The sequence below is a fragment of the Papio anubis genome, chromosome 17, assembly GCF_008728515.1.
Source record: "Papio anubis isolate 15944 chromosome 17, Panubis1.0, whole genome shotgun sequence".
Classification (NCBI taxonomy): Eukaryota; Metazoa; Chordata; class Mammalia; order Primates; family Cercopithecidae; genus Papio; species Papio anubis.
In genome coordinates, this window is record NC_044992.1 from 46,786,548 (window position 1) to 46,798,850 (window position 12,303).

The 12,303-nt window shown below is 48.6% G+C and overlaps 1 protein-coding gene across 1 annotated transcript in view; it reads left to right on the top strand.

Moving 5' to 3' along the window:
* ERBB2 (erb-b2 receptor tyrosine kinase 2) overlaps positions 1–12,303 on the top strand; it is a 44,705-nt gene that overhangs the window by 327 nt on the left and 32,075 nt on the right. Inside the window, exons 2-4 of the mRNA XM_009190506.4 lie at positions 334–444; positions 4,999–5,063; positions 9,465–9,658. The gene's annotated coding sequence lies outside the window, so the exon portion shown is untranslated. The remainder of the gene's footprint in view (positions 1–333; positions 445–4,998; positions 5,064–9,464; positions 9,659–12,303) is intronic.

The window sequence follows — 12,303 nt, forward strand, 5'->3', positions numbered from 1 at the left end:
CTGGCACCACCCTGGTTAAAGACATCATGTGTCGCCAAGACAGCTGCAGTAGCCTCTTAACGGCTCTCCCTGCCTCTACTTTTGCCCCTTCCAACCTGCGCTCCATTTTGAAAAATTAAAATTTGCCCGTAACACTTTTTTTTTCTTAAAATTATTTACTGGCTCCCAATTACCTTGGATAAAATACAATCTCCACAAGCCGTGCGTGATTTGGCCCCTGCCCACTAGTCTCCCTCACTCCCTTGCTCCAGCCCCGCTTCAGAGGGTTATGTCCCTCAAGCTTCCTGACTACCTGGCCTGGTCTGAATTGCTCACTCCTCTTTTTTCTTCTAGTCGCAATTGAAGTACCACCTCCCGAGACTGATTGCTTCCCCACGCGAGGTAGAACCTTCGCTATCCTGTTCACCACTCTACCTCCAGTGCTAGCACAGAATTTGGCTCATGGTAGGCGCTAAGTGCGTTTGTTTGTTCGTCTGTTTAATGAATGAACAGCATACATCAACATAAGAACTTGACAAATCCAGGGCTGTAAAATCATCAGTATGGTTCTACACTGAGATCGGAGAGGTATAATATTTCTAGGAAAATTAGGAGAACCCTGGGAACAGGACGCTTGCTTTAGTGTCCTCTCCCCTCTCACCTCCCCTGCACTCCCACCAGCAGCGACCCACACCCAGTCTCAGAGAAGCCTTGTAGCTAAGGATCACCCTTTCTCCTCCCCCACTCTCCTCACCCCTTGTCAACTTTTCCTTTTTTGTCCTGGGGGTTGGAATGAGTAAGAAGTAGAGTGGGATTCCATTCAGTCACTTAACAAACATTTCTGAGTCCTTAGCTCTAGCACCTTGCTAAGCAAGGCAAAATCTCCAGGAGGCACCATTCACATTGCATTATCTGTGAATGGTGCTCTGGGGAGCAGCATTCACATTGCATTTTCTGTGAATGGCAATTCTTCCAGTTAAATATAACATGAATAGTGTCCCCTGGAGTTGACCACCCAACTGATACTGACTGAGAAGCTGAAATGAATAAAACAACCCTTAGCCCTCCAGGAGCTGACCGGAAATCCAGTGCTAATACTACTTTGCATCTTACAGATTAGTTCTTTCACAATACTTTTTTTTTTTTTTTTTTTTTTTTTCATTTCATTTTGTCCTTACTGTGACTCTGGGATGAGTCTTTCTATGAGGATCCTCATTTAACGATGAGGACATTTAGGATTAAAGAGGATGAAATCCTGACAAAGTAGGGATTCTCCCCTTTAGAAAATTTGTACGTAAGGTTGGGGGCGGTGGCTCACGCCTATAAATCCAGCACTTTGGGAGGCCGAGGTGGACAGATCACCTGAGGTTGGGAGTTTGAGATCAGCCTGACCAACATGGAGAAACCTGGTCCCTACTAAAAATACAAAATTAGCCGGGCGTGGTGGCACATGCCTGTAATCCCAGCTACTCCGGAGGCTGAGGCAGGAGAATTGCTTGAACCCGGGAGGCAGAGGTTGCAGTGAGCCGAGATTGCGCCATTGCACTCCATCACTGCTACCTCGACCTCCCAGATGCAAGTGATCCTTCCACCTCAGCCTCCTGAGTAGCTGGGACTGCAGCATGCACCACTATGTCCGGCTAATTTTTTTATTTTTTGTAGAGACAGGGTCTAGATATGTTGCCTAGGCTGATCTCCAATTCCTGGGCTCAGGTGATCTTCCCACCTCAACCTCCCAAAGTGCTGGGATTACAGACATGAGCCGCGCCACACGGCCATAAAATATTAATTTTCGCAGCTTTCTTATATTTTAGAACTAACAATGGAAATTGTTGAGGTCTAAAGTGTTTCAGAGGTCCTTGAAAACCCATGCCTACATACCTAATGGAAAAAACAATCCTAGATTAATGGTGGAAGGGGGAGTAGAGACTTCTGTCCTGTTGACTTCTTGGAAGATGGGATATTGTCTCTCTGGGACAGCTCTTGAGAATTTCCCTGCCAGCACAGCCCCAGACAACAATGTCTAGATAGTGATTACCTGGCCTCTCCTCTTCCCAACTTTCTAGCCTGGAGCCCCTAGTTCTCCCCTGAGCTTCCTTAGCTTATCCTTCTTCCTAACTTGTATTTGGCTTCAGGTGTGAGCCACAGTCGGAAAAGTCATTAATTCATTCCTTCAACTCAGGCTTATTGAGTCCTACTGTGTATCAGCCATTGTACTCATGGGGGGAAGAAAGAGAAAGACAAAGCATATGTTATAGTATAGTGTGCTGGCCAGGCACGGTGACTCATGCCTGTAATCCCAGCAGTTTGGGAGGGCAAGGCAGGTGGATCATCTGAGGTCAGGAGTTCGAGACCAGCCTGACCCAACATGGAGAAACCCCGTCTCTACTAAAAATACAAAATTAGCCAGGTGTGGTGGCGCATGCCTGTAATCCCAGCTACTTGGGAGGCTGAGGCAGGAGAATCACTTGAATCCGGGAGGCGGAGGTTGTGGAGAGCAGACATCGTGCCATTGCACTCCAGCCTGGGCAACAAGAGCAAAACTCCGTCTCAAAAAAAAAAAAAAAAAGTATAGTGTGCTAAAGGCTGAATGGCAAGCTGACCATACTCTTAGAACAAAATTGGTAGAGTCTACAATGAGGGTTCCTTATTCATCAAATATTTATTGAAGTTTACCATGTGCAGTTCTCTGGGAACAGAGTAATGAACAAGGCACTGTCCTTTTCATGGTCAGAGGAGGGAGACAGGCCATAAACAAGTGTCAAACAAAAGACTGAAACCAGGTGCGGTGGCTCGCATCTGTAATCCCACCGCTTTGGGAGGCCAAGGCAGGCGGATCATGAGATCAGGAGATAGAGACCATCCTAGCCAACATGGTGAAACCTCTTCTCTACTAAAAATACAAAAAAATTAGCTGAAGGTGGTGGCATGTGCCTGTAATCCCAGCTACTTTGGGAGGCTGAGGCAGGAGAATTGCTTGAACCAGGGAGTCGGAGGTTGCAGTGAACCTAGATTGCGCCACTGCACTCCAGCCTGGTGACAGAGTGAGACTCCATCTACATAAAAAAAAAAAAATATATATATATATATATATATATATACACACACACACACACACACACATACCCTCTAACCCTGCAATTTCACTCCTAGGTATACCTACATAAGCTCCAGTATACCTAAACAAGTGCAAATTTGTGTAAGTACGGTTATTTGTGGTAGCATTAGTCATTGCTTTCAATAGCAAGAAGAAAAAAGGAAACAACGAAATATCCATCAATAGAGAATGAATTATATTAATGGAGGGAGAGCCATACAATGGAAAGCTGAAGAGAAATTAATAGGAATGGGGCAGATTTGTAATATACTAGCATGGTAAAACCTTAATGATATATATATATATCTGTCGTGCCTCAGCCTCCCGAGTAGCTGGGATTACAGGTGTGCGCTGCCACACCTGGCTAATTTTTGTATTTTTTAGTAGAGATGGGGCTTCACCATGTTGGTAAGGCTGGTCTTGAACTCCCGACCTCATATGATCCACCCATCTCAGCCTCCCAAAGTGCTGGGATTATAGGCATGAGCCACCACACCTGGCCAAATATTTTTTTTTTTTTTTTTTTTTTTTTGAGACGGAGTCTCGCTGTGTCTCCCAGGCTGGAGTGCAGTGGCGTGATCTCCTCACTGCAAGCTCCGCCTCCCGGGTTCACGCCATTCTCCCGCCTCAGCCTCCCAAGTAGCTGAGACTACAGGCGCCCGCCACCACGCCCGGCTAGTTTTTTGTATTTTTAGTAGAGACGGGGTTTCACCATGTTAGCCAGGATAGTCTCGATCTCCTGACCTCGTGATCCACCCGCCTCGGCCTCCCAAAGTGCTGGGATTACAGGCTTGAGCCACCGCGCCCGGCCTGGCCAAATATTTTTGATAAGTATCAAATGCACAGTGCAGAACAAAATGTGTGTGTGTGTATGCATGTGTATGTGCACCTATACACTTATATACAGTACCCTATGCGAAGAAAAATAAGGGTACGTGTTATGCGCATAGTATTATGGTTGTTATTTTAGAGAATAAATCTAGAAAGATAAATAAGAAAGTAGAAATAGTTCTTGCCTCTGGTGGGAAGTGGGACTATGTGTCTGATCAATAGGGAAGTAAGAAACACTTTTTTTTTTTTTTTGAGACTGAGTTTTTGCTCTTGTTGTCCAGGTTGGAGTTCAGTGACACAATCTTGGCTAACCGCAACCTCTGCCTCCCAGGTTCAAGCGATTCTCCTGCCTCAGTCTCCGGAGTAGCTGGGATTATAGGCATGCGCCTCCATGCCTGGCTAATTTTGTATTTTTAGTAAAGACAGGGTTTCTCCATGTTGGTCAGGCTGGTCTCGAACTCCCGACCTCAGGTGATCTGCCCGCCTCAGCCTCCCAAAGTGCTAGGATTAATTATAAGCATGAGCCACTGCAGCCGGCCAGGAACATTTTTTTTTTGTACCTTTAAAATTGTGTACTGCCTGTGTATATAATCAATTAAAAACAAAGAAAAGCTGGGTGCGGTGGCTTCTGCCTGTAATCCCAGCCCTTAAGGAGGCTGAGGCCAGCAGATCACCTGAGGTCAGGAGTTCAAGACCAGCCTGACCAAAATGGTGAAAGCTCATCTTTACAAAAATACAAAAATTAGCCGGGCATGATGGCAGGTGCCTGTGATCCCACCTACTTGGGAGGCTGAGGCGGGAGAATCGCTTGAACTTGGGAGGCAGAGGTTGCAGTGAGCCAAGATTGTACCACTGCATTCTAGCCTGGGCGACAGAGCAAGTCTCTGTCTCAAAACAAAAACAAAAACGCGAGGAAAAAATGTACAAACAATTTCATGCAGTAGCAAGCATCGAGTTAAATGCATTTGACCCTTGAACAACACAGGTTTGAATTGCACGGGTCCATTTATACTCACATTTCTTCCACCTTTACCACCCCCAAAATAGCAAGACCAAGCCCATCTCTTTTCCTTTCTTTTCCTCCTCCTCAGCCTACTCAGTGTGAAGGTGATGAGAATGAAAACCTTTATGATGATCCACTTCCGCTTAATGAATGGTAAATATGTTTTTTTCTTACTTATGATTTTCTTAGTAGCATTTTCTTTTCTCTAGCTTCCTTTATTGTAAAAATATAGTATATAATACATATCACATACAAAATGTGTGTGAACGGACTGTTTGCTATTGATAAGGATTCTGGTAAACGGTAGATTATTAGTTTTTTTGTTTTGTGACAAGGTCTCCCTCTGTTGCCCAGGCTGGAGTGCTGTGGTGCGATCATGGCTCACTGCAACCAAAAACTCCTGGGCTCAAGCAATCCTCTTGTCTCAGCCTCTCCAGTAGCTGGGAATAAAGGTGCTTGCCACCATGCCCAGTTAATTTTTAAAAATTTTTGTGGCCGGGCGCGGTGGCTCAAGCCTGTAATCCCAGCACTTTGGGAGGCCGAGATGGGCGGATCACGAGGTCAGGAGATCGAGACCATGCTGGCTAACACGGTGAAACCCCGTCTCTACTAAAAAATACAAAAAATTAGCCGGGCGAGGTGGCAGGCGCCTGTGGTCCCAGCTACTTGGGAGGCTGAGGCGGGAGAATGGCGTGAACCCAGGAGGTGGAGCTTGCAGTGAGCTGAGATCCGGCCACTGCACTCCAGCCTGGGCGACAGAGCGAGACTCCGTCTCAAAAAAAAAAAAAAAAAAAAAAAAAATTTTTGTAAAGACAGTGTTTCCCTATTGCCTAGGCTGGTCTTGAATCCTGAGCTCAAGCAGTCCTGCTATCTCAGCCTACCTAAGTGCTGGGATTACAGGCATGAGCCATGGTACTGGCCAGTAGTTAAGTTTTGGGGGAGTCAAAAGTTATACATACACAGATCGCTTGAGCACAGGAATTTGTGGTTACAGTGAACTATGATCACACCACTGCACTCTAGCCTGGGTACAGAGCAAGACCCTGTCTCTTAAAAAAAAAAAAAAAAAAAAAAGGCTGGGCATGCTGGTGGCTCATGCCTCTAGTCCCAGCACCCAGCACTTTAGGAGGCAGGAGGGAAGATTGCTTAAGGCCAGGAGTTCCAGGTGACTCTGGCAACACAGCAAAACCCTGTCTTTACAAAATAAATATTTTTCTAAAAATTAGCCAGGCATGGTGGCATGCACCTGTATTCCCAGATACTTGGGAGACTGAGGTGGGAGGATTGCTTGAGCTCAAGAGTTCAAGGTAGCAGTGAGCTATGATTGTGCCACTGCACTCCAGCCTGGGCGACAGAGCGAGACATTGTCTCGGGAAAAAAAAAAAAAAAAAAAAAGTTATGCACAGATGTTTGACTGCATAAGGGACAGCACCCCTATCCTCCATGTTGTATTCAAGTGAACCGTGTAACTGGATAATGTGACAGTGACAGCAGGAGGAGGGGAATGGGGAGGGAGGGAAAGTCTACTTTGGATTGGGTGGCTAGGAAAGGCTTTTTTGAGCTGAAACCAGCATGACCAGAAGGAAACAGCCACATTAACACCTGGGGCTGGGCACAGCAGCTCCTGCCTGTAATCCTGGCTCTTTGGGAGGCCGAGGTGGGTGGATCACTTGAGGTCAGGTGTTCGAGACCAGCCTGGCCAACAGGGTGAAACCCTGTCTCTACTAAAAATACAAAAAAAAAAAAAAAAAAAAAAAAAAATTAGCTGAGCACGGTGGTGCACGCCTGTAGTCCCAGCTACTCAGGAGGCTGAGGCAGGAGAATTGCTTCAACCCGAGAGGCGGAGGTTGCAGTGAGCCAAGATCATGCTACTGCACTCCAGCCTGGGAGGTAGAGACTTCATCTCAAAAAGAAAAAAAAAGAAAAATTAGCCAGGCGTGGTGGTATGTGCCTGTAATCCCAGCTACTGGGGAGGCTGAGGCAGGAGAATCACTTGAACCTGGGAGGTGGAGGTTGCAGTGAGCCGAGATCATGCCATTGCACTCCAGCCTGGGCAACAGAGTGAGACCCTGTCTCAAAAAGCAAAACAAAACAAAAAACCACACACACACAAAACACCTGGGGACAGATTGTTCTAGGCTGAGGGAACCGCCAACGCAAAGGCCCTAAGGTAGGAACATGCTTGGCATCATTGAAAAGCAGAAAAGAAGCTACTGGCTGGACTGCTGTGAGACTGAAGCAGCAGCCAGAGACAGGTCTCAGGTCATGGTGAAGAGTTGAGACAATTGGAAGCCAATGAGGAGTATTTTGGTCCTGGAGCAAATGGCACAACTTGATTTATGTTTAAAACATTTATGGCAGGGCGCGGTGGCTCAAGCCTGTAATCCCAACACTTTGGGAGGCCAAGACGGGCGGATCATGAGGTCAGGAGATCCAGGAGATCGAGACCATCCTGGCTAACACAGTGAAAACCCATCTCTAACTAAAAAAATACAAAAAACTAGCCGGGTGAGGTGGCAGGTGCCTGTAGTCCCAGGTACTCAGGAGGCTGAGGCAGGAGAATGGTGTGAACCTGGGAGGCAAAGCTTGCAGTGAGCTGAGATCCGGCCACTGCACTCCAGCCTGGGCGACAGAGCAAGACTCCGTCTCAAAAAAAAAAAAAAAAAAAAAAAAAAGACATTTACTGGGCCGGGCGCGGTGGCTCATGCCTATAATCCCAGCACTTTGGGAGGCCGAGGCGGGTGGATCACGAGGTCAGGAGTTCAAGACCATCGTGGCTAACACAGTGAAACCCCGTCTCTACTAAAAAAAAACCCAAAAAATTGGCCGGGCATGGTGGCAGGTGCCTGTAGTCCCAGCTACTCGGGAGGCTGAGGTAGAAGAATGGCGTGAACCTGGGAGGTGGAGCTTGCAGTGAGCCAAGATTGCGCCACTGCACTCCAGCCTGGGCGACAGAGCAAGACTATCTCAGAAAACAAACAAACAAACAAGCAAAACATTTACTTTGGTCTAGACACAGTGATTCACACCTGTAATCCCAACACTTTGGGAGACCAAGGCAGGAGGATCGCTTAGAGTTCGAAGTTCAAAATTGAGCTATGATCAGGCCACTGATCTGCAGCATGGGTGACAGAGTGAGACCCCGTCTCTAAAATAATAATAATAGCGGCCGAGCACGATGGCTCATGCCTGTAATCCCAGCCCTTTGGGAGGCCAAGGCGGGCGAATCACGAGGTCAGGAGTTCGAGACCAGCCTGACCAACATGGTGAAACCCCATCTCTACTAAAAATACAAAAATTAACCAGGCATGGTGGTGCGCGCCTGTAATCCCAGCTACTCAGGAGGCTGAGGCAGGAGAATTGCTTGAACCTGGGAGGCAGAGGTTGCAGTGAGCCAAGATCGCACTGTTGCATTCTAGCCTGGGCAACAGAGTGAGACTCCATCTCGAAATAATAATAATAATAATAATAATAATAATAATAGTAATAATAATACTAGGGCCGGGTGCAGTGGCTCACGCCTGTAATCCTAGCCCTTTGGGAGGCTGAGGTAGGTGGATCACCTCAGGTCAGGAGTCTCAGTTAAAAAATAAATAGGCCGGGCGCAGTGGCTCATGCCTGTAATCCCAGCACTTTGGGAGGCTGAGGTGGGCAGATCACCTGAGGTCAGGAGTTCGAGACCAGCCTGGCCAACATGGAGAAACTCTACCTCTATTAAAAATACAAAAATTAGCTGGATGTGGTGGCACATGCCTGCAATCCCAGCTACTTGGGAGGCTGAGGCAGGAGAATCGCTCGAATCCGGGACACAGAGGTTGCAGTGAGCCGAGATCACACCACCGCACTCCAGCCTGGATGATAGTGAGACTCTGTCTCAAAAAAAAAAAAAAATAAAAATAAATATATATATATATATATAAAATAATAATAAAACATTTATTTTGGCTGCTGTTGCTAGGGGGAGCATTGCAGGGTGTCAAAAGTAGCACTGGTGGAGTGGGTAGTGATCAAAGTCTGCTGCTTTAGCCCAAAGGAGAAATGATAGAGACTCAGACTAGCTGGAGATGGAGGTAGAACAAGCATAAATGTATTAAAAAGAGGAGTTGATAGCTCTTAAAGAATGACTGGATGTGAGGGGCAAAGGAAGAGAAGAATCAACCAGGTGGGTTCAGTGAATGAAACCATCAGAAATGAATTGTTCCCTGAAATCAAGATTTGTGATTGCCATAGTTGTACGCTTCTCAAAGGTTCCTAGTCTCCTCTTCCTCAGACCAAAAGCCAGAGGCAAGAATGCCCTCATTCACACCCCAGCGGTCTATACCTCCAGCAGCAAGTCGAGTGAGCAAGTGATGTCCTGAAAGGCCCCGTGGATCACTGGAATGGAGCGGGCAGGAAGACTTAGTGCTCCAGAAACAAGGAATCCAGAATCTGGGAGAAGGATGGCTCAGTGGGGCTTTCAAGGGACAAGTGTGGGGGTTGAAGGGGTCACTGTGCCTATACCGAATCTGAAAATATTGTGACCAGGACCCATTCTGTCCAACTCGTCTATTTCAGATGGCAAAGCAAAACTATATTCAAGGCCACATGCAAAGCTACTCCCTGAGGAAAGAGTCACAGATAAAATGGGGGCATGAGTAGCATGGCCAGGACAAACGCAGTGCAGCACAGAGACTCAGACCCTGACAGCCGTGCCTGTGCAGGCAGTGATGACAGTGACATGTGCTTTTGTGGACATGCACAACAGTGAGGTGAGTCCCAGGACAGAAGACGGCTTTTTGTTTCAGCAGAGCAGCGTGGGGAGAGATAAAAGTGACTCCTGGGGCCGGGGCCTGCATTCCTGAGATGCGGGTAAGAGGGGCCCAGGGTCAGTGTGTCTGGCAAGCTTGGTTCTGCCCCTTTGCTGTCCTGGAGACTAGGGCTAACCCTGGGCTCCAGGGGTGGCCTCCCAGTGGTTAGGATACAAGTGCTCATCAAAGGCCACCCCGAGGAGGGACCAATTTTCCCATCAGAAGCTTCTAACTAAGTTATCCGTCTTTGGCCCAAAGGGATGCCTCAAGCCTACTCTGAGGGACTCTTTCCAATGAACTAATTCCTACAGTCACTTCCTCAGCAACCTGTGCCCCAGCCTCAAGGCGCTGGGGTAGGCCTCAGTTTGTGGCCTGGACCTCGGACTATGGACCAGACGGCTCCTCCCGATTTCTGTTTGCTTTCAGTCCTCTGACCCCAGGCTGGCTGGTGAAGTAGGTAGAGGGAGGAGACTTTGGTGCACGTGTACACACACACACACACACACACACACACACACACACACACGAGTCTCTTGTGTCCCCCAGTCTCCACGGCTGGTCAATGATTGACTGGCATTTCACAGGCTGCTGGTTCCAGCCCCAGTCTGTTGACTTAGAGGTCACTCTCGGAAGCTAGAGCCCTGTCCTGCCTCTTTGGTGTCAGTGGTCACTCCACTGCCCACAGGCCGGGGTCTTGGGCAAAACACACACATCTGCCCTGATCTGGGTTTACTGCCCTCTGTCCCACAGTCAGCCCCGCTCTGTTCCAGCTCCCTCTCCCCAGCCCCCTAGCTAGACCCCTCTCACCAGCACCCCCTTCCCTTCCCTGAGGGTCCCCCTCACTGTCTTTGTCCCTCGGACATCCTCTTTCCTGGGCTCTCCTGCCAGGCCCTGCTGGAGGGAGAGTTAAGAAGGAAATCGAATCAGCAGCGCCCACCCCTGCCCCCCTTCCTCTCCTCTTGTCAGACACCAGACTAGGTTTTTTCCTCTGGCTTCCCGGCTCTGAATGGGCTCATTCTCTTTCAGAGGCTCGGCCCCTCTCCGAGCCTCCTCCCTAGGGCGTGAGTTCTGACCCCAGCTCCTCCCCCCATCCCCACTCCGGTCCCCACTCCAGCTGGCTCCACCCTTTCTACCGCCCACTGCGACTAGGCATTGTCTGCCAGTCCGGGTTTCTTCCTGGGATCTGGGATGCAGAGAGGATGGGTTTGCCTGGGCCGGGGTGAAGAGTGAAGGGGGGAAGGCAGGATCTTTGTAGAGGGAGGAACCTGTAGTTACCCGAACTTCTTTCCTCTGGTTCCCCTCCTGGTACCCTTGACTGGGGCTCTTGAGGGTAATGAGTGAAGCCAAAGCTGCCATGGCTCAGTTCCCAGCTCTGCTCTGTGACCTTGGGAAAGCTGCTTTAGCTCGTGGAATCTCAGGGTTCCTTTTCTGCAAAATGGAGAATGATAACACCTGCCTCCTCTGGAGTCTTGGGGACTCAGTGTTCTGAGGACTGTGGCTCTAGGTCAGAGTGGCACAGAGTAGGGTCCAATGAAGCATGGCATCCACAGTAGCTTTTCTGACTGGACTAACCTTTCGGGACACGCCAGCAAGGCAGGGGTGGGGCCTGGGGAGAAAGGACACCTCTAACCCTGACCCTAACATCCCGATGGCCTCTAAGGCCGCCTGCGCACTCGTCCAGGTGCAAGCCCTTCAAGGTATGACGAATCAGTGACTCCCGGAGCCAGGTCAGCCTGTCCTCTTCCTGCAGGGCTGTAAGCTGCAGGACTGAGAGGCACGTTCACCAGTCCTGGGCTGGATGATGGGGTGAGAGTAAGGGGTCAGTTTTGATACATGCTCAACTTTTCTCACTAGCCCTAAGACATCCTGGGCAAATTGCTTACCTCAGTTCCCCTGATCCTCACCCTAACCCTAACACCAGCCCAAAAGAAAACAGGGATATTGATGGCCATCCAGAAGGGCTGCTGTGTTCCATATACAGCAATATTTCTCGAATGTTTGTGACAACGGTCCAAGGAATAAGTCAATTTTACATCATCACTCCGGACACCTATACAAAACTCCACTTTATCCTTACTACATGCATGTGCTAGGGTTTTATTTTTATTATTTATTTATTTATTATTATTATTAGTATTATTATTATTTTTTGAGACAGAGTCTCGCTCTGTCGCCCAGGCTGGAGTGCAGTGGCGCAATCTCGGCTCACTGCAAGCTCTGCCTCCCAGGTTCACACCATTCTCCTGCCTCAGCCTCCTGAGTAGCTGGGACTACAGGCGCCCGCCACCGCATCCGGCTAATTTTTTGTATTTTTAGTAGAGACAGGGTTTCACCGTGGTCTCGATCTCCTGACCTTGTGATTCACCCGCCTCGGCCTCCCAAAGTGCTGGGATTACAGTCGTGCGCCACCGCGCCCGGCCTGTTATTTTTTAGACAGAGTTTCACTCTTGTTGTCCAGGCTAGAGTACAATGGCGCGATCTTGGCTCACCGCAACCTCCGCTTCCCAGGATCAAGCGATTCGCCTGCCTCAGCCTCCCCGAGTAGCTGGGATTACAGGCATGTGCCACCATGCCCGGCTAATTTTGTGTTTTTAGTAGAGACAGGG